At 43.1% G+C, this 25322-nt stretch overlaps 1 protein-coding gene across 3 annotated transcripts in view; it reads right to left on the bottom strand.

Moving 5' to 3' along the window:
- LOC144824675 (uncharacterized) overlaps positions 1-25322 on the bottom strand; it is a 1660589-nt gene that overhangs the window by 1524818 nt on the left and 110449 nt on the right. The window lies entirely within an intron of this gene.

The raw sequence follows: 25322 nt of genomic DNA, 5'->3' as shown, positions 1-25322 counted from the left end.
TCGTTGTGTCCCGCCGCCCTTCACTCCTCCACTAGCCGCTTCCAGCACGGGACAGAACGTAATCCGCTCGAAAAAGAAAAAGAAAGCTGACACCGTGAGATTAGGTAAGAGAACTGGGCGCCCGCATGTTTAACGCGTTGAACGCATAACAGGCTGTTTGCTTGTCAGTAGAAAACGCCACTCTTCCTCCCCGGGCACTCGCGACCAACTACCTAGCTGGCCGCCATGTTTTCCCCATTGTCCCCTATCCTGACACTTTTATTGTTGCCTGAAAACTACTGGATATACCAGGAACTCTGCATTCGGTGCTTTCAGAACTACTGCACTGCTACAAAACTGGCTCCCAGTGACAAAACCGGTCCCCGCCCTTCCAGTCTCCCAGAGAAACACCTGTTTCCCGGTACGGCCAGTCCGGCCTTAGTTTGGACCACGAGCTGTCCTTGAGCTGCTATACAATTAGAGTACACAGTGGACTGAGGCTGTGCAAATGCCACTCAGCGAGTTATACTGCTTCCTAACCTGCTCTAGTTTTTGGTTGCCCGATTCTATTCACAAAGACAATCTCTCATGGAGGTAGATTATAGTGACAAGACGCAGTGAAAACTAAATACAAATATATTTTTGTTAAAATATTTGATATTGTATTGTACAGACTGAGACAATACAGTTTCTTGTTGCTTGGACGTTCTCCAGTTTTGCTCTGTAATTTCTAAGGCACGTTGCCTCTTTTTTGAAGAACCTCGACAGACAATTTGTCACAGCATCGTTGTGCCCTGGTACATAATGTACTCCAGTATCATTGGAATTAAACATGCGATCAGGAAAGTCAAATTCTTCAACAACAACTAAGAACTTGTGAACAGCCAACGCTTTGAAATCCACGTTCCATAAAAAATTAGAGTGTTGAACCACCTGGAGCTCACAGTTATCTATGGGCTACCTCATTCAGCTTAAGACAAAACCTTGAAGAATAAGCCACATTTCTAAACTTATTTCCATTATTATGAGAGAATAACCCCAACCCATAACGGTTTGCATCAACTGATACCACACACTTGTGTTTTATACTATATGACGTTAAGGACCCTGAACAAAATCTTCATCTCCTGCCCCAAAAGCGTTTGCTGCTCTTCCATCGAAAAATACCCACTCCCTTCTTTAACAGATACCTCAAAGCACATAATGTATTCCCAAAATGGAGGAGATACAAAACTTAGCATAATGGGTGCACCCTACAGCCAGTGCTTAATTTGTTTAAAAAAAAATCAAAGTGTCAGGGCCTTCGTCAGGAGGCCGCTGTAGCTTGCTCCTGACATCACTGCCAGTGGCAGTACCAACACAACTGCAAACCATCACTCTCCTACAATGTGTGACAATTCAGAATACTCAATATAGTAATTGCTTGGATGTAGGTTTTAATCATTTCTAATGTATATTGGAATAATAAACAACTGTTGTTGCGCTCATCTGTAAATTAGACAAATAGTGCTGCAAGGGTCCGGGTCTGTCCAGGCGGGCCCTCAGGACTTTTGAGAATGCCAGAGCACATACCCAGAACAAAGCCGGCGGGGGGTGATACGTGCCATGCCCTCAAATGGTCACCACAGTTTTTGTTACTTTCCCTCTGGCCTCACCCAGCCATAGGAGTGAGAGCACTTCATCAACGCAAGTAGTGGCTGGTTGGCTCACTAAATCCCATCAAATCTGTTGGACAATTAGTCCATAACATTTACTTCATTCTCGCGTAGACATAAGACAACAGTGTAATGGTAGATTTAAATGCACAATGTCACAGTTATAAAATACTAATTTCCCTCATTAAGTCCCACAAGATTAAACCTATTAATTATGCAGACGACACCCGATTGATTTTTATCATTAAACGATATCAGGCTGACTCCTATTGCAATTTTCAGGCCTGCATTTTGGATATATTTAACTGGATGAATGCAAACTCATTCAAGATGAACGGAAGCAAAATGGAGCTCCTTTGCTGCCCCTTTAGAAAATTTCAATAGCCTTACCTCCAAATCTCTGGCCTTTACCCACAGAAACCCCGTTGGGCAACTCAACTGCAGTCAGGAATCTGGGGGTAATCCTAGATGAGGACTTCTCTATGGAAAAACAGGTGAACGGATTTGCTGGGACTTGCTTCGCATTCATCTGTGGTCTCAGGAAACTGTACCCATTGCTTAACATCCCAGCTAGATCCTTGATTTTTAGAGGTGTCATATTAAGTAGGCTGGACTATTGTAATGGCTCTCTTTTAGGAGACCCTAGTTCCCTATTAAAAACCACTGTAACGCATTCAGATAGTCACAGTGAAATTAACACTCAATAGACCCCGGTACTCCTCCGCCTCTAATGCTCTTAAATATCTCCATTGGTTGCCTATTAAACAGAAGATTATATTTAAATCACTCTGCATTGTTTTAAAGGCACTACAGAACAAAGGACCAAAACCTTTACAAGCCAGACTAAGGAGATATACTCCTGGCAGATCCCTTCGATCAGCTACATGTAACTATGTCCATGAACACAGATTCAACAAAGTCCGACAAGGAGGATGTGCCTTTATGTTGAAAGTGGCTCAGTTATGGAATAAACTGCCAGCCCCATTAAGATCTCAAACTGACCTGCTGAAGTTTAGAAAATCTTTGAAAGATATTTCATCTTTCATTACTAACAATCAGGCTAAACGTCTGTCTAAGACTAATCTGGTCTCCCATTTTCTATGCCCTTACTGAGTGGTCTAGCTAGCGCCAGGATACCATTTTGGCCACAGTGCGCTCTACAAATAACCCAATACAATACAATAACTGAATATCACCGGGTCCATTTGAACCACTTCTTCCACCCTGTTGCGTCTACGCTCATCACTCTTGGCTCATTTAGCACTCACAGCAAATTCAGTCTCTAAAGGCTAGATGTATCAACATACCCTTTTGCGATTTCCAAATAGCGATTTTTAAGGAATCGCTATTTGGGAATTGCAAAATGGCATGTATGTAGAAATTCGCTATTTTTTAGCGATTTCTTAAAATTCCTTATTTGCGATTAGCAAATTGCTAATCGCAATTAAGGAATATTTTCCCATTTATTTCTATAGGCCAGGAGGCCCATAGGAATGAATGTGTAATTATTTTCAATTTGCGATTCGCAATTTGCTCATCGCAAATTGAGAATAATTTCAAGGGTGCAGGTGTCTCAAGGACACCCTGCTGCACCCCTGAAATCGACTTGTGTGCGCATATGGCGCACATACATGCCCTAAGGGCATGTATGAGCGTCACATGGCAGCTTTACAAATTGCATAAAGTGCATTTGTAAAAGAATTAGCAAATTACCACCAACTACAAGTTGGTGGTAATGTGCGATTTCTTAGCCAAAATTCGCTAAAATGAAATGTTTCATACATAGCATTTAAGAAATTGCAATTTGTGATTTCTTAAATGCTTGCGCAATGTTAAGGAATCGCAAAATTTGCTATTCCTTAATATTGCAAACTTTTTGCAGGATACATCTCATTTCCCGTTTTTCTTGTCGCAAACGCTGCTATTTTGTGAATCGCAGCGTTTGCGACAAGAAAAAAGCTTGATACATCTACCCCCAGGTCTCTGACTAGACCGAGGGTTAGCTTTCAAGTGGTATGGAGCACCTCGTCTGCCCCTTCATCCAGACGACAAGGCCACACCACAGTCAACCTGATGATCTTCTCTCTGTTGGCTGGCCTCACTCCTGCTCCTTCCTTCTGATGCTGGATGACTACTATCCCCAAGTCCTTGATTCATGCCACTGGCATCCAAATCCCACCATGAATCATTCTCCACAGTCTCAATCACGACTTCCTGCTGAACTCCCCCTAACCAGGATGCATTCCTGGCGACCTCAGTGTTTTTCCCTTTTGACGGTCACTATAGTCCCATTGAGACTTACAATCTCCCATGGGTTTGTCTCAAAGGGATTCTGAATTTCCACCCTGGGTGACGTTCTTTGATGACTACATGGTCTACAACTAGCAATGTTGGTTTTATTGCTCTCCTGTCTCAACTAGCTCGGCCATTGATAACCTTTCTTTTCTCTTGGGATGCGCTTTCACCAATGACCACTGGCTGTCAGGACTCGCTATCAAGCAGCAGATCCCTGATGTGCCTTTTCATCATCAAGACACTTGGCGCACATTCCATGGGGCAATGACGTGTTTGGCAGTATGCTCTCAAAAACTGATGTAAGCAGCAATTAAGGTTCTCTTTCTGATCTACACCAATCCAAAGCGGTTTATGGAGTGTATCCATGAACCTCTCCATTTGCTTGAGACCATGGAAGGGTGATTCAGCGGTGCAAAATGTCAATTTGTAGATACTCTCAAAACTCCAGACCATGAAAAAGCGGCCCATTGTCTGTTTTGGTTTCTTCAGGTATTCTCAACAGAGCAAACACTGTCTCAAGTGTTGGCCTCATACATTCAAATGCTGTAGATCTTATCAGTTCGACCACAGGAAATTTGGTGTAGCTATCCATAATGACCCTCATTGGGCAGTTGTCTGGGAAATTGTCAAAATCGAGGCTCACCGATGACCACAACTTAGATGGAGCATTTTCAGTGATCAATGAGCCACTGGCGATTCTGGGCCTGTGAAGGTGTAGGCCCAAACAGTTCTGTACTCATTCTTCCACCATGCGATCCATCCCCAGGTACCACACCTTCCGTCATGATCTGGCTTTGGTTTTAGCCACACCCTAATGTCTTTGGTGTGCTAGCTCAATGGTGTGGTACCACAGTTTTGTTGGTATGACTTTCTGATGGCCTCTCAACACCAGACCTTCCTCGCCTTCAATGAGCTCGTCCCGGCAGCGCCACAGGTGCATACAGATACTGCTTTCATCTGCTGTTAACTCCCTCACTCTGTCAAGAAAGTTCCTCCACTTGTGATTCTTGATGGCCTCCTTCACTCAAATTAGACAGGCATCTTCTTTTGTGGCCTCAATTACCTCTGCCACCAATAGAGCTTTGGGGCTCGCTATTTCAGTGATCATCCTGACTAGGTCTTCCGAAGCAGCATCCATTTCCTGTGGCTGGCACGGATCATCCATCAGTGGGTGGCGTGATAGGTAGTCCACAGGATTGTTCACTCCGGGCCGATAAGCAACCTCGAATGAGTATTGTTGAAGCTCGAAAGCCCAGCTCTCAATTCTCGACAGACCATTGCAAGCTGACCCCGCAAACAGCGGGACCAATAGGTTGTAATCAGTTATCACTTGGAAATGGTGTTACCACAGGTATAGATGGAAGTGCTTGCACGCACGCCTAATGGCAAGCACCTCATTTTGTATCTGGCCGTAGTGTGTCTCCACTATTCACAGTGCCCTGCTGGCATATGGGATAGGAACCAATTCACCTTTGCTCTTTGCTTTCAGAAGCACCGTGCCCAGCCCTACTGAAGTGGCAGCCACGATTCGGTTTGCTTTCCTCAAAGAGTCAAAATAGGCCAGTGTAGCTCCCTGCAGAAGTGCATTCTTTACATCTCAGAACACATGTGCCGCTTTGCTGCTCCATTCCCAGTTGACATCCTTGCACGTTAATGGCCTCACAGGCTCAATAAGCATGGCCAGGTTCTGGATAAACCTCCTGCAGTGGTTGGCTATTCCCATAAAACTGCGGACCTCTGAAGGATTTGGCAGAATGGTCACCATCTTGATCTCTTCTATTTTTCTCGGATCCACTTGCAGACCTCTATGCATTAGGGCATAGGTCTTCAAACTGTGGGGGGCGCCCCCCTGGGGGCGCGCCGCATCCCTTCAGGGGGGGCGCGCACTTCAACCCACATTGTTGCTTCCAGGCGCGAGATGTGCATCTCAGCCCAGGCTGCTGCAGCTCCAGCTGCTGGGGGCTCGGCTGAGAGTGTCAAGATTCACAGGTCCTTAAAGGTCAGAGACACGACGATTTAGGGGGGGGGGGGGCTAATTCTTATGGTCATAGAGATGCAGGGGCTCTAAGAAAGGGTGGAAAACAACAAAGCCTCATTAAAGCGTAAATGGTCTTTTAAAGACCTGTGAAGCACTCGGGTGCAGCTGGCAGCTCCAAAACTGTCTGTGTGTGTGCCAGATAAGCTGTCTCAGCCGGGGCTGACACACAGGACGGGTGGGTGTGGGGGGGCATGCTGAAGCCTTTTGAGCCCATTGGCGTTGTGCGCCTGTTAAAAACCATGGGGCTTATTTACAAGCCCCTTGCGCCACTTTTGCGTCAATTGTAACATGGAAAAAGTGACGTAAAAGTGGCGCAAGGGGCTTGTAAATCTGCCCCATGTGCATATTTACATACCTTAATAAACTGATTAAAGAAGCTGTTTGTTTTCTGGTTCCAGTACCCCCTGTACCCCCACTCTGCCTATTCCTTACATTTTACTTGTTATTGCCTTAATGTTAGAATGCATTTCATGAAAAGGAATATAGAGTAGGGTTACCAAAATAAAAATGCCAGCCATGTGCTGTTTAAAGAGCCTGCAAATGCCTTGTCGTGACACTAAATAGGGTTATAAATAAAATAGTATGTATTCCTGTGTAATGTGACATTTCAATCTTTATCTTTAATTATAAGTCATAGATCATTCAGGCAGCCTTAGAACACAATTAAAAATGCTTTCTTTGTATTTTTGCAGTTCCAAGTGTGCACAGATCAATGCTGAAAATAGGCTTTAGGGGACTGCTTACTTTTGTACCTTCTGGGACATCAATATAATGAGCTGGCAACCCTAATCGCAAAACTGGAAGTTTATTGCAGGATGAGCACAATATTTCTTTCCTCCACCCTCGATCCCTGGACCTTGAATAGTGCCATAAAAGCAATAGTTTAACTTATATCTGTAACCCTATGCCAAGCCTCAATAACATGCTGAGTAACTTCGACTGTGTCTGGGAATGCACCCTGCATTCAGACAACTCACTCCTCATTCTAGTCCTTCACTTTCACACTCACCCTGCACTCACAGGGATCACAATGTACTCACACTGATCACTATGCACTCAACCCACCCTCTCACCCTGTAGCAAGAATCCATCCACACATTGTGTCTGTGGAGAAAAACATGCACTCCCACACCTGTGTTTTGGCAGTGTATTTGCTAATCTACCCTAAATGTTGTGTTTTGTATGAAAAATAAAGCACCAATGTAATTTTTTGGAGACTTTTCATTTGCACTTTAGAATAAGCAAATGCACTACAAAAACTTCAGTTTATTAAACACTCTTACTTTATTTAATATTATTTGCCCTATACAACCTGGGCTCTGCAGGAGGGAATGGCCATCAATGATGCAGAGTACCAGCTTCCAGAACTTTTTTGTCAGGTGGTAGCGGCGGTGGGGGGGGCTCGACGTGTAAAAAGGTTTAGATGGGGGGGGCTCGGCCGACTAAAGTTTGAAGACCTCTGCATTAGGGACTGCTTCACAGCGCCATTCATTTCTCGGGTCACACAGAACTGTTTTTTGCCATCCTCCTACCCAGTGGCGCCACCTTGATGTTGCAGGTGTGGGATCATCCAATTGGCTGAACCATGGTTGTGCACACACCAGGGCCTGCATGTTCTGATGCTGTGCACGTGGCACCGGGGCTGGGGGTGCAACTATATAGGGCCAGGGCAGCGTTCAACTGCCACGTGTGTGGGATATTTTTTTTAATGGGATGGTCCAATTTTCCTCCTAGCGGCTGCCTGTGCTCAGGTTCTTACTTCTGCCGACCTCATGGCAGTCAGCGTAACTCAAGGATGTTGTAGGGCCAATCCCCTACTCGTCACCAATGTGAGGGTCCTGGTCTGTCCAGGCAGGCCCTTGGGACTCTGGAGAATGCCAGAGCACATACACAGGACAAATCCGGCTGGGGATTATAGGTGCCGTGCCAAACGGTCACCACACCTTATATTGCTTCCTCGATGGCCGCGCCCAGCTATTGGAATGCATGCACATCTTCAACATGAGTAGTGGCTAGGTGGCTCACTACAAGTGCCAACATGTGGCACACTGTCATAGTTGCTGGTGTTGACAATTATATGCCAGTGCCAAGCAGTAGAAACCACTGGCCAAGATTAAGCACTGCCTTACGCAAAATTATAGCAGTTGTTCCTTCTTATTTGGTGCAGGGTCTTCTGCAGAGCCTTTACCCAGCGACGTCTTGGCTTTGCCACCTCTCAGGCAATACCAGGACCCAAGTAGCCCACCTAATTGCTGTACATCTCGTACTTTTCCTGTATTAGTGTTAAAATGGTTTGGTACCAACCTCTTCCATACATGCAAATGTATTTGTGGAGGCTTCATTTAATCCTTTATGAATATATATTTGTCACTCTGGAAACAGCTGACATACCACTCCAGACCCTTAAATGTTCTCTGCATAGCTAGCTGGAAAACTGAGGAGACAGAAATTAGTCCAAAAGTCATCCTTCTGAGTAGGTCCACATCTTCCACAGTAATGAAAGCAGTATGTGGCCCTTGACCCCGATTGGAGGTCCCTTTAGAGGTATCAGGCATCGAAAAATCATAAACATTTTCACCTGGCCTGAAGGTCTAGTGATTTGAATCATGTACTCGACCTAACAGCAATGTGCTTGAGCCGCAACCTGGTCTCAAATTGTGTGATCCTACGCACATATTTTATTTTGCCGTTACCTTTTTCTTTATTCTCATATATGAGAGCACCTTCAAATATGTGAGTCCAGCATTTCAGCTGTGAAAAACCTTTTTTAAATGTAATAGATTAACATGGTGCTTTGTGTATAATAAGAATCTAGCTTACATATAGGGTACACATGATGCCTGACTTGCCTCTTAGTTCACTCTAAGCATTGTCAGCAAGACGGGGACAAGAATGTTTCTCGGTTCAGGTTTAAAAAAATCTCTATTAATGCATCACTAAAGCATGATGTGGGAGCCACTGTCATTTACAGATAGCACATTTTCCATTGAAATGGCAACAAATGATCCCACTAACATGCAGTTTTACTGAGAACACTATATAGCATAAAACAATAATTTGTGGAAATTGTGCTTCAGCAAAAATATTTATCATTTGCAAATCTCCAAGTAAAATGTTCCTATTAAAATCTTTGTTTCCATCACAAATAATGATAAGGTGATTTCCTAACTGCATAAATATATTTTGAAATATTGGTGCAGTGCACTGCTATTTAAATGCTGCGTGTTAGAAAAAAATATGACATTCAACAACCTTTCATTCCACACTTTCTGTACAGCACGATTGTTCGTTCACTTTACAAAATCCTCTAACTTTGCAGTCAGAGAAAGAAAAGTAAATACCAAGCTCCAGGAAATAATAAGCAGCAAATTGTGAGAATACATAAGCTACAACTACACGAGAGGTAACAAGGGTCTCGTCAAATTTTTCGGGCTTGGTACCAGATTGTGGTGCTCAAAAAACCGAGATGCTAAATAGTCATCAAGCAATATGAGATACATAGGAGAGGTGAGAAAGTGAACTGCAGATGATAGTCTACAGGGAAAGTGGAAAGAAACCCATCAGCCCGCCAGTTGGCAGAACTTCATCATCTGGGTCTTGTCACAATTGCCGCTTCATTCAACCTCGATATATGTAGTAGAGGTCTACTGAATCCGGAATGTGAAAAATAGTTGTTAAACCAGACAAAAGAGTGTTATAAAGGGCTGAAAAACAGGGTTTGGTTGCAGTGCTCAAAAATGTGAAAACAAACTTTAATGTGAGTTAAAAATGCCTGTATTGATGTCTATAACAAAATTTTTATTAAGGGCGACCATCAAGACGGCATGTTAAAAGCAGAGTGGATATAGTATGAAAAAATTACTATATATCAAGAATATTAACTGGTCGACATGTTTCAGCCCATAAGGGCTTTCATCAGGACCTCTGATACACACTACCGCAACACTTACCACTGTTAGTGATAAAGCAAATAGAGACCTACCAGTGGTGTAGTCTGTTTTTTTCGTATCCTCTCCCAACACTGTAGGGAGGACAAGCCTCACCCCACCTGGCACTCGCTCAGGAAAAAGGGAGGCCACGCACTCTCCGTCGTTGCCTCGGTCAAAGGACAATCTGGTACCAAGCCCGAAAAATTTGACGAGACCCTTGTTACCTCTCGTGTAGTTGTATATTGTTCAGTTGGGGGACAAGGTACAAGTAGGTCTATAAAGATACGAGAATTCCCCTTAGACCCTCACTCTCAAATTGCAGGTTTTTGTTGAGAATACATAAGCTGACACTTGACCTCTGTCTTTGAATTCACAGCAAATGTGACAAGATAAAAACAAGATTTAAAGGAATCTTTATTGCGCATTCACTTTCTGAGTGAACAGAACATCTGTTCTTTGTCAGCTCACCATCAGAGGCCACCAGGCCTAAAAAAATAGCTCACCCTGACAAAATCTGACTAACAATAGCAAGTGGGAGAGTAGATTTCTCAAAGTATGTGTATGTTGGCTTCAGATTCAATGCCAAAAAGCCACTGGCATTCTGGAACAATACAATCAAGTCTGTGTTGGGTACCAAAATGTTGCAATTGAGACTCCTCAAGTCAATGATTTACTCAATAGTTCATTCTCTATGAGCAGTGGCACCACTCAGAAAAGTCAAGCTCTTAAATGATACCACTCTCACACAACTCAGTCTGTGTTTATTTTAGTTCTTCCCAGACTGAAATTGGCACTGTTGTATTTGGAGCTTTAGAAGTGGCAACTTCAATTTGAGACATATGTTTTGAGAGAAGTTATTTAATGTACCCAAATTAGTTGTGAAAACATCTGGAAACATTTTTATTATTCATCTTCAAACTTATCAATCTCCTGTAAATTATACATCTGGTCTTCAGCTCAAGAACTGACTAAATTCTATTTCTGGTGCCTCATCCTTCCATTCTATGTTATGTTATGTTAGCAAACATGTAAAGCGCAACGTATACCATGAGGTGTCTAGAACAAACATACACCCTTCAATACATATATGGTTGCCAATTGATACTATCTATTCTTCCTTTCAATTCAAATTCTTCCACAAATAACCCTGCATCTGGATCACTTAACTTTCAAATCTCTTCATTGCTGTATCTGATGGTATCAACAGTCTCTTCTTGTAACTACATTTTAACCAAAAAATTACCACCTTCAATATCATCTACAGAGACCCTGAATCTCTCATGAGTTCTACTTCCATATCTCCAGCTTTCACCCTACGCATAGGTCTTTGTTTCATGCCCACTGCATCAAACATTCTCTTCACTTCCTGTTCCCAACTATCTATTTATGCCTTCTTTTCTCCCTTCAGGTGAACACATTTTTCTTGCATTTTCACATGCAAGTGAAATACCTGTCCCTTCCACTTTAAGGACATGTTTTCCCTTGTGCAACACAATACTTCGATGAACCATTTGTGATCTGCCTGAACTATGATGGCATTCTAAAACATTTCTGTACATACTTCACTTTATTTGTATGTAAAATGTCACTTTCTGCACCATGCTTCAGATTCTCGCTTATCCTTTTGTTTGGTGTCCTCCTTCAACCATTAGCTAACCTCTCCACCACATTGGCTGTTATGATAACTGCATCTAAACTATGGATTCTCCCTCTTCCTGACTTCATAGGTTGAATTCATGGAGCTCCAAAAATACATGTAATCTTGTTTCAACTATATGTTCAGTCTTTCCGTAGCATTGTCAAATTGGTATATTACTTTATCACCATGAGCTGGAGTGATCAGTGGCAAATTTCTGAATATTTCATGCCACTCCAAATTCAAACTATGAAATATTATTGCTTTTCTCCTATTCACTCTTTCTGCAGCACATATAGCTTGCAAGTGCCCTATTGTTGGAAAGGCCCTTCCTTTGCTTGGTATCCCCCAGATTTCTGCTGAACTTGTTTTTGTTAGCCATAGCAGTTTACACACTTTACCTCTCTTAACCAGAGGTAAAGTGCTTGTGTTCTGCCATTCAAATGTGGTAAAAAATAATATTCACCTAATTGTCACATTTACTTTACTTATAGGTCCATAGTATGGTACTACCTGTAACGAGGGCCTGCAAATGAAATGCTACGAGTGGGCACCAGCACTCTTTGTGCCACCCACTAAAGTAGCACTGTAAATTCTGTCTCAATGCTGCCCACTGCAGCCTGGGGTGTAGTTTTAGAATGCTATTTCAACCTAGCAAATTAAACCTTTTGCCGAGCCTAGGACATCCTATTTAATACATAAAAGTCACTCCTAAATGAGGCCTCAAAAGCCAATTGGGAAGGGTGTGTACTTAACTTTGATCCACACCATCTTACTCCTTGTTTTTGCAGATTGACTATTTCACTGCATTTGCCATAGAGGTAGGACTTATTTTTCTTATTGTCTATAAAAGTGATCCTTACTGTGGATTCACTCTGGGTCTTTCTCCCTTTTCTTATGTTCCCTCCCCCTCTCTACCATATTTAATTTTTTGATTTGCTCACTTTCTCAATTCTTGAACACATCTATTCCTTATTCGCAGGACCTGCCTCGAATGTTGTTGATCAGCACACTCTACATGTATTTTTTCAACAATACAACTATGAAAATTAGTGTGTGCAAGATTAAATCTAGTGATATTTGAAAATCCACTATATCATGTGCATGTTGATTTTAGAGCAGTCACTAAACTGTAGTACTAGAAACAGCCGAGGTGAGATATTTGCACTAGGAATTATGTGAACTAAATCAAAATGTCGCTTGACACCCCTTCATCACTCGGGTCCACTCATCCTATATAGGACCGACACATCAGTATTAGTGGTACGTAGGATTTTGGGTTGTCACCCAGGGTGTAATTACACTAAAGTTACTTGTCACCTAAACTGCAATACATGTTTCTTTATATTTTTGAAACCTTGTTATTGTACATTCTTTAGCCCTGAAGAAGTCGTGGGTTCACACCCTGATGAAACATGTGTTGGCTGGGCAATCGATCCTCATTAACCCATAAGAACACGATACACTTGGATTGTTCTGCTGTTATTTCAATATTTGATATATGAATAGTAAAGTGTAACCTGATTGTTCGTGAATTAAGATTGTGAAGTACTGTTTCTGCAAGTTACAATAGAACGTATGCATAGGCATTTGTAATATACATTTGTAGGCCTTGTGTCTTTTTGAGTTTGCTCCATCGCATACTGCACAGAGCTAAACCCTTTTCCTTTGTGTCCACAATAGGGCTGGGTGCATGGTATTTAAAAGTAGGACATGCATATTCAAAGGTTTACATGTCCTGGCAGTGAAATACCTTCCAAAACAGTTTTTCACTATGGCAAGGCTCGCTCTCCTATAGTTCAACTCTGGTTTATACTATACATTTTTAAATGCTAACTTCTGTTTGGAAATAGCAAAAAAATATCTCAAGGACCCATTTTAATAATTTAAAATACAGCCTAATGGTCATGGCAGTTTTTATATTATTATTTTGGAAAGGACACTTTTAGAAAGGCATCATTTTGCTGTCTAAAACCAAAAGCTTTCCTGCCAATGTCCAACTGCTATCCGACGGCTCCCCTGTAGTGAGATGTGTATTGCTCCCAGACAATGGACAAAGAGATGTGGGGAGAGGGTTTCCTCCCGTGACAAGATGGCCTGGTGGTTGAGCCCACCTCCTTCCTGGACTTCAAAAGATGCCTACCCAGTCACAGGCACATGACGCTCACACCTAGGTCTGCCTCACCGTTGTCTCTCCAGTTAGGCTTGCTCCAAAAATGACCAGAACTGACTTAGACTGTGGGTAGAATACAATCCTTTGTACACCCATCAAACACAGAGCATAAATGTGGACTCCACAGACCTCTCTTCAGAACACTACTGGACCTGTGAAAAACCGAAAGGAGGAATGCCTTGCGGTTAAAGAACAGTAAAAAAGACTAGACCTGCTTCCTTGCACCTAGGACCCCACATTTAAGGGTCAGTTGGTAGACCTCCTGTTTAAGACACAGGAACACAAGAAGCCTTTATCCATGACACTTCCTAGCTGCCCAGTTCTAAATGAACCTGCCTTGGACTCTGCTGCTAGCCTCTGCTGGAGAGAGTCCTAATCTTCCACCACCCTCTGCACCCAAGTGGTCCCCCCATTGTCCTCAATCCTTGGCTGGTGTTAGAGTGTACCCTTCCTGTCGCCATACTGCAAGAAGAGGGACTTTGAAACTTTTGGTCAGCTTTCTGTCTGGAGAGCGGACTGAGATCGGGGTCACCAGTCAGCTTAAACTTGCTGGTTTTCACTGCTGAAGGAGATCAGACTTCCAGAAACGTTTTTAAGACTGAACAGGATCAACACTGAGCAGCATCACATCGACATCCAGGCCTTTGTGGGCCCAGACTTTGGGCTTTGCCCGCGTGAAACTTCCAATCTTTGTCAATGACCACAGCGGGCCCCATATTCTTCTGTCATTGAGCCCAGCTTTGGATCCAGCTTGCATTGCGTAGGACTACTTTTTCTCCTAAAGGTTTCTAAGCCAGATGGTCAACCTTCCACCGGGATGTACCTAGTCCTTGTGTCCGACTGGCGATCCAACATGGTCAGGCTTAACTTTTGACTATTACCCACTCTAGCACGACCAGATACCGTGGTTGGCACTTTGGGGTTTTAGGCACTATTTTTAAACCAAACTTTAAAAATCCATATCTAGGGTTCTAGTTATTGGATTTGTATAGTTTTGGTGTCATTTTATTTATTAAAGTATACTCTATTTGTTAAATTGGTTGAGATTTTTCCTGGGTTGTGGTCTCACTTTATCACTGTTTGAGCGATAAATAAATACTTTGCACATTGTCTCTACGTTAAGCCTGACTTTGTGCCAAGCTCCCAGAAGCGTAAGCACAGGTTTATTTAGTGATTTGAGAGGGTGACCTTGACAAGAATTGTGATTTGAAGTGGGATCTCACGCCCTTCAACTAATACTCAATTTTCGTACACCTTTGTTACTTAAAAATGTGAATAATTAGTCCTTTTGCTGCGTTAGGCCAGAAATGTAAAATAAAGAAATGAAAAACAACACTGAAAGCCATTGCTCAAAAGTGCAAATCAATATATGCACCGTCGGTGTCTAACCAAGTAGCGTCCGATTACTAGTAGTGTTCATTAAGTGGTGGTTCAACAATTTACACCATAGTCTGTAAGATCTTCTGAAATTTCGCCAATGCTTCCTTGGCAGTTCAATTCAATTCAATTCAAAAATCTTTATTCGAATTTCAAAAATTCATAAAAGCAATCTCATGACAGAGTATCATAAAATCCCATTTGAAAACTTTATAAATTACATTTCCAAATTTCCAAATTTAGGCAACAGATTATTGTGGCAATTGAGACGAAATAACAATTCATGGGTTTTCCATCATTTTGCGAGCACGGATGATAAGTCTCAAAAAAGTGCTAGTGCAGAAGACTAATTCTTCAGTGTCCAGGGAAAGCAACATCATGTAGGACTGCCCCAGAGAAAGGGGTCTTTCTTTCCTAAAATACGGAGCTAAAAACCATTTGACATATTTTAAGTAAAATTTGCAGAAGAAGAAAAAGTGCAGATCATTTTGTGTGCTCACTCCATCACAAGGACATGGTTTACAATGTGATTTTGGACAATAGCCCAGAGGAAAGCATAACAAGACTCTTACAGTTCCTGCCCTTAGCGAAACAGGAGGGATCTTTCCCAATTAGACATTGGCAGAGTGAGATAAAGTGGTAATGGATACCTGAACAGCTCGTTATTCATGTATGCCACGGCTAAGGGTTTGTTGAGTTCCTTTTTTGTCCTATCTAGATTGTAAAGTGCGTATAGTGCAAACTTTAGCCCATTCTTATCACTAGGCTCAATTCTAGTAGGATCCAAGAAAAGGTGGCCTTTATCCACACTGCATAAACTCTTGTAGACTCCTGAGAGCCAGGGGATCTTCATACCTTTATCACAACTAAGGTAGTCGCTTATAATTTCTTGCGTCAGAATGGCTGATTTATTCCTCCAGAATGACGCTGGTCTTGTCCCAATAAAATCACAAATAAAATGCAGATTTAGTTCCCTGTGACAGATATACTCAGAGGTGGAAATTGGTGCACCCAATATTTTTCTGCAAAAACTGTTTTCTTCTAATTGGATGCAGTAATTTTTTGCCAGACCCCATATCTCCGCCCCATATGTAACTACTGGAGCACATTGCAATTTAAAAAACATTTAAATAGCTTTAGTGGCGCCTATTTTCCTTGGGCGTGGTAGGCTGAGGATTGAATCGATTGCCTTTGAGAACTTGCTCGTGGAGTGGGCCAAATGTCCAGTCCACGAGCCGATCGCAGCAAAGACCATCCCTAAATATGGGAATGAGCTACTGGAGTATACTCTATCAGCCCCCACTTAAATAGAATTAAGCTGCCGTTTCCCTGGCCCGCATGACATGATAAAAGATGTTTTAAAATTCACGCGTAGGTCCAGGTCATCCATATGTTGTACAAAGGTTTTGACCAAGATACGCAGGGAGTTTGTGGTGCGGCCCATAAGGACCGCATCATCTGCGTAAAGGAGTGCTAGAAGTAATTTCCCTTTGATTATTGGAACATCTGAGGTTGCCTGCCTTAGAGAATTGCTCAACCCATTAATATAGATGATAAAAAGCAGGGGTGCTAAAACGCACCCCTGTCTAACCCCTCTTCCCACCCTGATGGCGCCTGAGATCTCCTCACCCATTCCAATCCTGACTTATGCTTTGAGGTCGGTATGTAGGAAAACCAGCAAGTGTACCAGGGGTTTGTCTAGTCCATAGTCCAAAAGATTGGACCAGAGTTTAGCCCTGTTGACTAGATCGAACGCGGACGATAAGTCCATGAAAGCTAGGTAAATCGGTGATGTTCGGGCAATATTATATTTGCCAATTACTAATTTAAGATTCAAAAGTTGCTCGACCGTGCCGACCTTGCTTCTAAAACCCATCTGGCAAGGGTCCAGTATTCCACTTTCCTCCGTCCATTCCAAGACCCTATTATAAAGTATTCGCCTCAAAATCTTCAGTGTATTGTCCAGCAGCGAGATTGGCCTATAATTGATCGGGACAGATCTATCACCTTTTTTATATATCGGCACAATAATGCTAGTTGTCCAAGTGTCTGGCATGGGAGCAAGGGGCAGGCTATTAAAAACATTTAATAAAATTGGGGCCCAGAGTTACGGTTTCCACTTAATGATATCTGGAAGGCCATCAGGGCCAGGAGCCTTATTACCAAGGCTCTGTCTGATGGCTACTTCCACCTCATGCAACGTAATTTGTAAACAGCGCAGTTGTCATGGTACATAGCAAACTTTCTCCTCTATTGGGGCAGCATATATTTTAGAGAAATAATTCTCCCATAGGTCGCACGAAATAGTGCAGCTAACTGTTGGCAGGTGTTGGCCCATATTGCGCATGTTACTAACTGCGGGCCAAAAAGAATTTCCATTCTTCCCATCTGCAGAATCAACTCCGTCAGTAAGGCAGCCTTTCGTTCACAGATCTTAATTTTATACGTCCTCCTTGCTGCCCTTATCTCCATAGGGCACCTAGGTTTGGAGGTCAGGGCCTTGCGTAAAGCCCTATTCGCTTCTGAGCAGCTGCGGTCGAACCATCTGGGTTCTTTATCTATCTTATGTGTTGACACTGACAGGAGAGATTTTATTGCAGAACATAATTTAACAAAATCTTCAATTTTCTTTATATAATTTCTGTCTGTCAATGTACAGGAATTGATTAAGTGCCCATGTTCTTCTATCACGGTTTCTACTATACTGCCGCTGTCTACTCCCCTCCATTTTAGCCTTAAGTTGTCTGTTGAGGGGGTGATATCTCTCACCTCATGAGAGGTAGCATACACGGGGCTGGGTCCTAAACAAAACCGCTGTCAGCGGATTATGATCTCCAAAAGTTGTTGCGAGGACTTTGGCCTTTATAAGGCGGTCTACTAAACATGGGGACATAAAAATATAGTCAATGGTTGATGAGCAATCGCTACCTCTAAAGGTTGGTGCCTGTTGTTTCCTTGGGATATGGCCCAAATCCATTACATTAGTAAGGATATGTTCGCTAATAAATCTGTATAATTCTAAACCCCTTCGTACTGCTGGATCAGCTTGGGGTTTGTCCATATTTTGATGTGCCGTTAAAACTTTTGCATTAAAGTCCCCCCTAGGAGGATCCCTATGTCATCGTCTGTGCCTTGGTGTTGAACTAAATCTGATATAACTTTAAAAAGCTCAATAAAATTCTTATTAGGGACCGAGTAAAAATCATTATTATAAAAATTAATCAAATAAAGCGGCACCCGTCTCCTGTATTCTGTTATCTGAATATTTAAGATGGTGGTTGGTATTGCCCTAAGGCTTCCCCCTGCGGCTATCCTGACACCAGTTAATAAGCCGCCAGATGCGCGGCCAAAATCGGGCTTAGGTGCTGTCACGCTGAGGCAATGATACCCTTCTATATGTAAATCATCTGTAGCCCATGTTTCCTGGAGCATTATGATCTATACCACACAGTATGTGCATCCAATCTATCTCTGCCAAGCTAGATTCAAGACCGGCGACATTCCAACTAAACATATTAAGATCAAGATTATTAGTTATTTTCTTTAAATTACGAGGGTTCACCGGTTTACTGTTATTGATATCTGGCGTTGGGCATGGGTCACCCACTACATATGGGCAATCAATAAGCTACATTACTGTGCATGTTGGTGTGGGTTCCTGCACTGTGTTTCCCTTCACTAGATTTGTTTGTTCATGGGCTGGGGTTTCCACTGTTAAGCTTCCCTCTTGGCATCCTATACTTGTCAACTTAGTCAGAAGTCAATCTAGGTCGTCTAGGTTGGAAAGCGCCTGTTCAAAACGGTTATAGGTCGGGACATTATAATTATACCTTTCCTGATTTGGGATGATGGTTTGATTGTTACGCCTGTCTGCGGGGAGTGTCTAGGAATTGCAATAGAAGAAGCCCAGAGGTAAAATGTGGACCTCCTCCCTTCCCATGTGTATTGTCCCTGGTCTCTCTAGGATTGTTCTCACTAACTCAGGGGAACCAAAATTCAGAACTATGCAGTTACCCATAATGCTTTTGTTCGAACTCCCTATCCAGGGGACCCTACGCACCATTTTAAATTCTTGAAACAAGTGATTGCCCAGCCCAGTCCTAATATTTAATAGGTGTAGTGCCCGGTGTTATAAAGTGGTCCAATGTTTCTCCGAGTCAGATTGAATCGTTGGAACATTCGAAAGCACAACAGTATAAGCCGTGGACTCTGGTGGTAGACTAAAATGGCCCTTTCTATTTCCGGTGACGGTACCTCCCATACTTTGACCCTCCAAACCCTTATTTCCTCCGGGTTTCAACCCTGCCCAGAGAGGGCTAACAATTACCGGTTGAGTGTTGACCTTTTTTGATTTTAAAGCCTGCGCGCCCTCTTTTGTTGCGGCATTTCTAGCTGCTAAGGTGGAATTTACCTCAGCGGTCAAGTGTGCTGTTTGATTGCTCAAAATTACGGGCCCCTTATTTGATATTTGGCTAGCGGGCGGAGAAAGTTTTTGGTCTATAGCATTGAAGCGGATGTTAATAGTCACGAGTTTGTCTAATAGCGGTTTTTAACAATGTAGTTAGCTTCCCCTCTATTTTTGCCATAATTGTATCTTCCAGCTCTACTAGGCAATGCGCACTAGAATTTATTAATGTGTGTGAATGGGTAGGGCTGCCAGAGACCACTTCTACTTCCCGGCATTTTCCACCAGGTGTATTGCTCTTTGTTTTTCCACTTTCGTGTTTGTTGAGCTGTGAGTGGTGCCCCTGCAGCCTTTCTTATACTTGTTGCCACCTGGACCATGCCTCCCTTAGCTTTGCACTGCGATTGCCGTGTAACTCTAGCTGCGACTGGCGAGGGTGGTGGTGTTGGTGACGATGTTATAGAAATAACATGAGGCATGAGTGGGGGTTCCAAGACAACTATTAGGGGTTCTAACGGTACTTGTGGTGCGATGGTTGGGCTAAAATTATTAGGCATAACTTCTTTAACATTGGTGTTAACAAGGGGTGCCCCCACTGCATTGGGTTCTATAGAGGTTCTGCGTGTTTCTAGAGAGAGTCTTCGCTGCGTGAGTTCAATTTCCTTTATTAGAACAGATTCTGCTCTAATGAGGAAGGCGTCAAGGGTGCCCACTACCCCTGGCCCCCTATTCCTTTACGAGTGCCCATACTCTAATATGTGAACAACCAGTGTTAAGTGATAATATTCACACGCGCACAGTTAGAGAAATCGAGAGTCACTGACCATTTACAAAGTCTTGCTTGTCCAAAGGCCAAGGCCAAATGTCCCCGATGACCAGATGTTAGATTGGTGGCCCTGTCCTGCCCCGTTCTGCCTCGGACGGCCACAGACGGCCCGCCCTTTGCCCGGGCTTTGACCGGCGCAACCCGCGTGCGTATCCGCGACGCAGTGGCTCTCCTCTGCCTTAAGCGCATCCGGGCACGGAATGGCCGGTGGCGGCTTCCTGCCACAAAGGCTCCCGGGAATTGTGGTCCCCCCCTCTCTGCGGCCGCGCTGCGGTGAAGAGGAGCTGCGGCGGCAGAGGGAAACCAACCACAGGACCAGGAAAGCTGCGGGCGAGTCAGGCAAGTCAAAAAACAACAAATGCCCCCAAAGTTGGCATTCACTCAGCTTCTGTTCCTAGCTGACACAATCTTAGACCTTCCCCTTATCAGCATCTAAATGCAACTTTCAGTTCTTTCTCAGTTTTATTATCTCCTGCTTCCACAGGGAAGTTAGCTGCAAAATATCATGTATGATGCTTCATTAAAAACTGAACAGTGAATATAAAACTCTGCTGCAGGTACATAGCAGGAACGCACAATGACAAGCAGGTCAAAAAAACAGGCCAGATGCAGAGAAACTGACACACTGGAAAATGTCGGGTAACCTAGACCAACAGCACAGTTCTTCCTCCTTAATCCAAGCACCAGAATGCACACATCCTCTGATCTGCATGGCACAGTATACTCATTCAGCCGCTAAGTGGAGCATACACACTCAAATGTCATGTGCCACAATTCCTCGGTCAACTCGTGGGGTACATACACATGTTGCAAGCCTTGTGGCACGGCTCCTTCAGTCTGTAACGATGCAACGCTTCTGCCCTACCTACCTATGCTCAGTTATAGTTAATTTGTCAATGTCACAATATAAATACATTTCCAGCTCTTTCATACCTTACTATGCCAAGCACCACCAGCAAAACTCGCCTGTGTGGTGCAGAATGTTCGCCATTTTACAGTCGAAAGATGGAGAAGAGTATTTACAAAGCAATCCACACTTGGGTTCAATATTCCCTGTTGTAGAACTGGTTGTTGTAAGGAACGAATAATTTTGATAAGATGTAAATAGGCTTATTCCAACTACTTATAAGAAATAAACAAAGAAACAGACTGCTGCAACAAGAAAACAAAAACTAATGGAAGACTGTACTCCCAGTGTCCTCGTAGGCATGACACGTCTTGAACACTACACACGTTAAGTCCAAAAACAATCCTTAGCCTGTGACATCGGGCAGTTGGTGAGTGTAAAAATGGCAGGTATTCTGCAAAAAAAAAAAAGGCAAAATGCGCTATGAAAGTTTCAAATTTGCACGGGTTTCCTGAACTCATATTGTCAGGCTGGACCACAACTGGCTGAAGATTGACACCCCCGCAGTTTGCTTCAATCCCACTCACGAAAGCGTTTCATTCTCTACAGTTCCTTGTGTAAACTTGAGAGAGCACAAGTTTGAAAAAATGTATAAGTACGCCATATTTACAAGCACGTAGTTAGTTTAAACATGTTTTGCACACGAGTGTTTTATATTCAATAGCGAAATGTATAGAATGTTAAGTAGAGTAACCATAATTATAACGGTGTGAGATTAAATGTAGAAATGTTGGAGTATATGTGAAAACCTCATGGTTCTCTCATGTTAAAAGAGTCATGTCCGAATTAAATGTAATTTTGGATTCCAGTATTTTGTGTAGGCCTTAGGGCAATTCACAGCAAACCTGAACGTGCTGCTAAAATAATGTGAGATAAAGTTGACATGGTTCTTTCAAAATGTACTATTGAACTTAGGGTTAAAAGTATATGCTTTATAGATGTGTTATTTTAGAAACGTATGCTAGTTAAGAATGTTTGCTGTTTAAATCAAGTTAACGTTTTAAGAGTGCAGGAACCTGCTGCATGTAAATCAAGTAGGCCAGAACAGATAATGTCATGTAGTTTAAATCGTCATGTGCTCGTTAGAGGAGAGGTCGTGAGGTGTCCAGTATGGAGCTCTGAGAGTGTTTTATGGCCTAAGATATGGTGAAGTCTGGAATTTGAGGCCCACTGCAGGACGAGCTGTATGCAGGTGCGAGGGTCCTAATCAGCTCGAATGAAAGGGACTTTGTTCAGTGGCGCCTTGCGCAGGCCTGTAGGAGTTTCCAGGAATTTCAGGGGGTATCAGCGCACGGAAGAAGGAGCCTGGGAACCAAGGTCAACTATAACGAGGGTCTTCAAGAGTACCATCATGGAGTTTTACCGCGCAAAGATGTACCACGTGAGGGGCGTCCCAAGGGGCGTTTCTATTGGAAATGTGATTTGGTATTAGGGAAAGTGACCCGGGAGGAGAGCAGAGCAGATGATTTTTGGGAGCCTAAGGAAGCGGATGGGTAGGCAGATAGGCTGATCAGGAGAGACCCATTATCAGAGAAGAGACAAAGAGAAGTGCGTGATCTTCTTAGGAAATCACCACGGCTGACACCTAGAGGGTAAAGATCTTGTTAAGTAGGGATGTCATTTAGTGTAGTGTAGGGACAGACTAACCTTAATTTTTCTTTTCTGTAATGACTGAGAGAGCACAAGTTTGAAAAAAATGTATAAGTACGCCATATTTACAAGCACGTAGTTAGTTTAAACATGTTTTGCACACGAGTGTTTTATATTCAATAGCGAAATGTATAGAATGTTAAGTAGAGTAACCATAATTATAACGGTGTGAGATTAAATGTAGAAATGTTGGAGTATATGTGAAAACCTCATGGTTCTCTCATGTTAAAAGAGTCATGTCCGAATTAAATGTAATTTTGGATTCCAGTATTTTGTGTAGGCCTTAGGGCAATCCACAGCAAACCTGAACGTGCTGCTAAAATAATGTGAGATAAAGTTGACATGGTTCTTTCAAAATGTACTATTGAACTTAGGGTTAAAAGTATATGCTTTATAGATGTGTTATTTTAGAAACGTATGCTAGTTAAGAATGTTTGCTGTTTAAATCAAGTTAACGTTTTAAGAGTGCAGGAACCTGCTGCATGTAAATCAAGTAGGCCAGAACAGATAATGTCATGTAGTTTAAATCGTCATGTGCTCGTTAGAGGAGAGGTCGTGAGGTGTCCAGTATGGAGCTCTGAGAGTGTTTTATGGCCTAAGATATGGTGAAGTCTGGAATTTGAGGCCCACTGCAGGACGAGCTGTATGCAGGTGCGAGGGTCCTAATCAGCTCGAATGAAAGGGACTTTGTTCAGTGGCGCCTTGCGCAGGCCTGTAGGAGTTTCCAGGAATTTCAGGGGGTATCAGCGCACGGAAGAAGGAGCCTGGGAACCAAGGTCAACTATAACGAGGGTCTTCAAGAGTACCATCATGGAGTTTTACCGCGCAAAGATGTACCACGTGAGGGGCGTCCCAAGGGGCGTTTCTATTGGAAATGTGATTTGGTATTAGGGAAAGTGACCCGGGAGGAGAGCAGAGCAGATGATTTTTGGGAGCCTAAGGAAGCGGATGGGTAGGCAGATAGGCTGATCAGGAGAGACCCATTATCAGAGAAGAGACAAAGAGAAGTGCGTGATCTTCTTAGGAAATCACCACGGCTGACACCTAGAGGGTAAAGATCTTGTTAAGTAGGGATGTCATTTAGTGTAGTGTAGGGACAGACTAACCTTAATTTTTCTTTTCTGTAATGACTTTGAGGTTGCAACTTGTATTCATTTTGGCAACGCTCATGTTATTAGAAGTTGTACTTATTATTCTGTTTTTCAGACTCAGATTATTCAAAAAGTTCATGTTCATAGTGATACCGATTTATCTTCTTAATCTCATTTTGAGAAGTTTGTATCTTCAGTTATCTTTGACTTTATATTAAATCTTTAAAACTTAATTTTGGTCAGTGGTCATTTAGAGTGGTGTAAGTTCTTAAATTGATTGTTTACTGCGAGATTACCTTTTACTCAAGACAGGTACCAACGATTCAGTCGACAGGAAATGGGATTTGGTAAGATAATTAGTAACCAGTAATCCCGCGTTAGCAGTTGGTAGCAGAGTGAGGATGGTTATCTTCTTGAGGAAGGTAATCTAGAGAGTTTAGTTTACCCCAAGGCCCGAGACGCCGAGAGACGAGCAGCGGAAGAATCGTGTGCCGAAAGGTGCAGACGGTGCGAGAAAAGCAGCAGTATCGGAGGAGAGTGAGTATAAAAAGGGTCATGCGTGAACAGATTGCGGTGTTTTGTGTTGTATTTGTATTGTAATGTCATGCGGAGTTGAATGCCTGTAGTGTGAAAGAGAGAAGGTTGTGAGCGCGCGCAACCTGGTAAACTGGTAACCTGGTAAACGGGTGAACTGGTGAAATCTTAAGTTCAGGCCAGAGCTTAAGTGGTTTTGGGTGTATCGAACATCCAGGGTAGTTGTCGACCATAGTACGGAGGTCACGAGGTACCATTGACCGCCGTGGATCCAAGATAGGGGGAGTGTAAGAGTGAGTGTATGAGTAACGGACGCTGGTCGAAAGTTACTGCGTGTGAGTAACCTATCGGAGAAGGCGATTGTCTGGAAGTAAACGGAAAGACATTTCGCCAAGAAAGGTGACAACTACAGAAAGACTGTGGGCGTACAGTCAAAGAAAGGTGATCGCTTGGACGGAAGTAATCATTTTTCAGAGTATGAATGGGATGCGTGCATGACCGAGGAGACGAGCTGAGAAAGGAGGGGAACTGCTGCGAAGGGGGACGGGTGACGTCGGCTAGAGCCGCGCTCTGATTGAGCGGTTGGTGTGACGTTAGCTAGAGCCGCGCTCTGGTTGGGCGGCTAGAGTGACGTCGGAGGAAAGCCGCGTACGGATAGGCCAGTTAGTGAGAACGGCGCTGAGATTGGTGGAATATCATCAGGAAGTAAACAAACGCGGAGAAAAGAGAAATCATGAAGTGTCTTAAGTGTTTGAAAGGGATTTTTAAACGTAAACGAAGTGAACATTATTACGGGGAAGAGGCTCCCCCAGAGGGTACGCCAGCTC

Source organism: Lissotriton helveticus, chromosome 3_1 (assembly GCF_964261635.1).
Source record: "Lissotriton helveticus chromosome 3_1, aLisHel1.1, whole genome shotgun sequence".
Taxonomy (NCBI): Eukaryota; Metazoa; Chordata; class Amphibia; order Caudata; family Salamandridae; genus Lissotriton; species Lissotriton helveticus.
The sequence above is the reverse complement of the archived record's forward strand: the minus strand, read 5'-3'. Positions and strand labels throughout refer to the sequence as shown.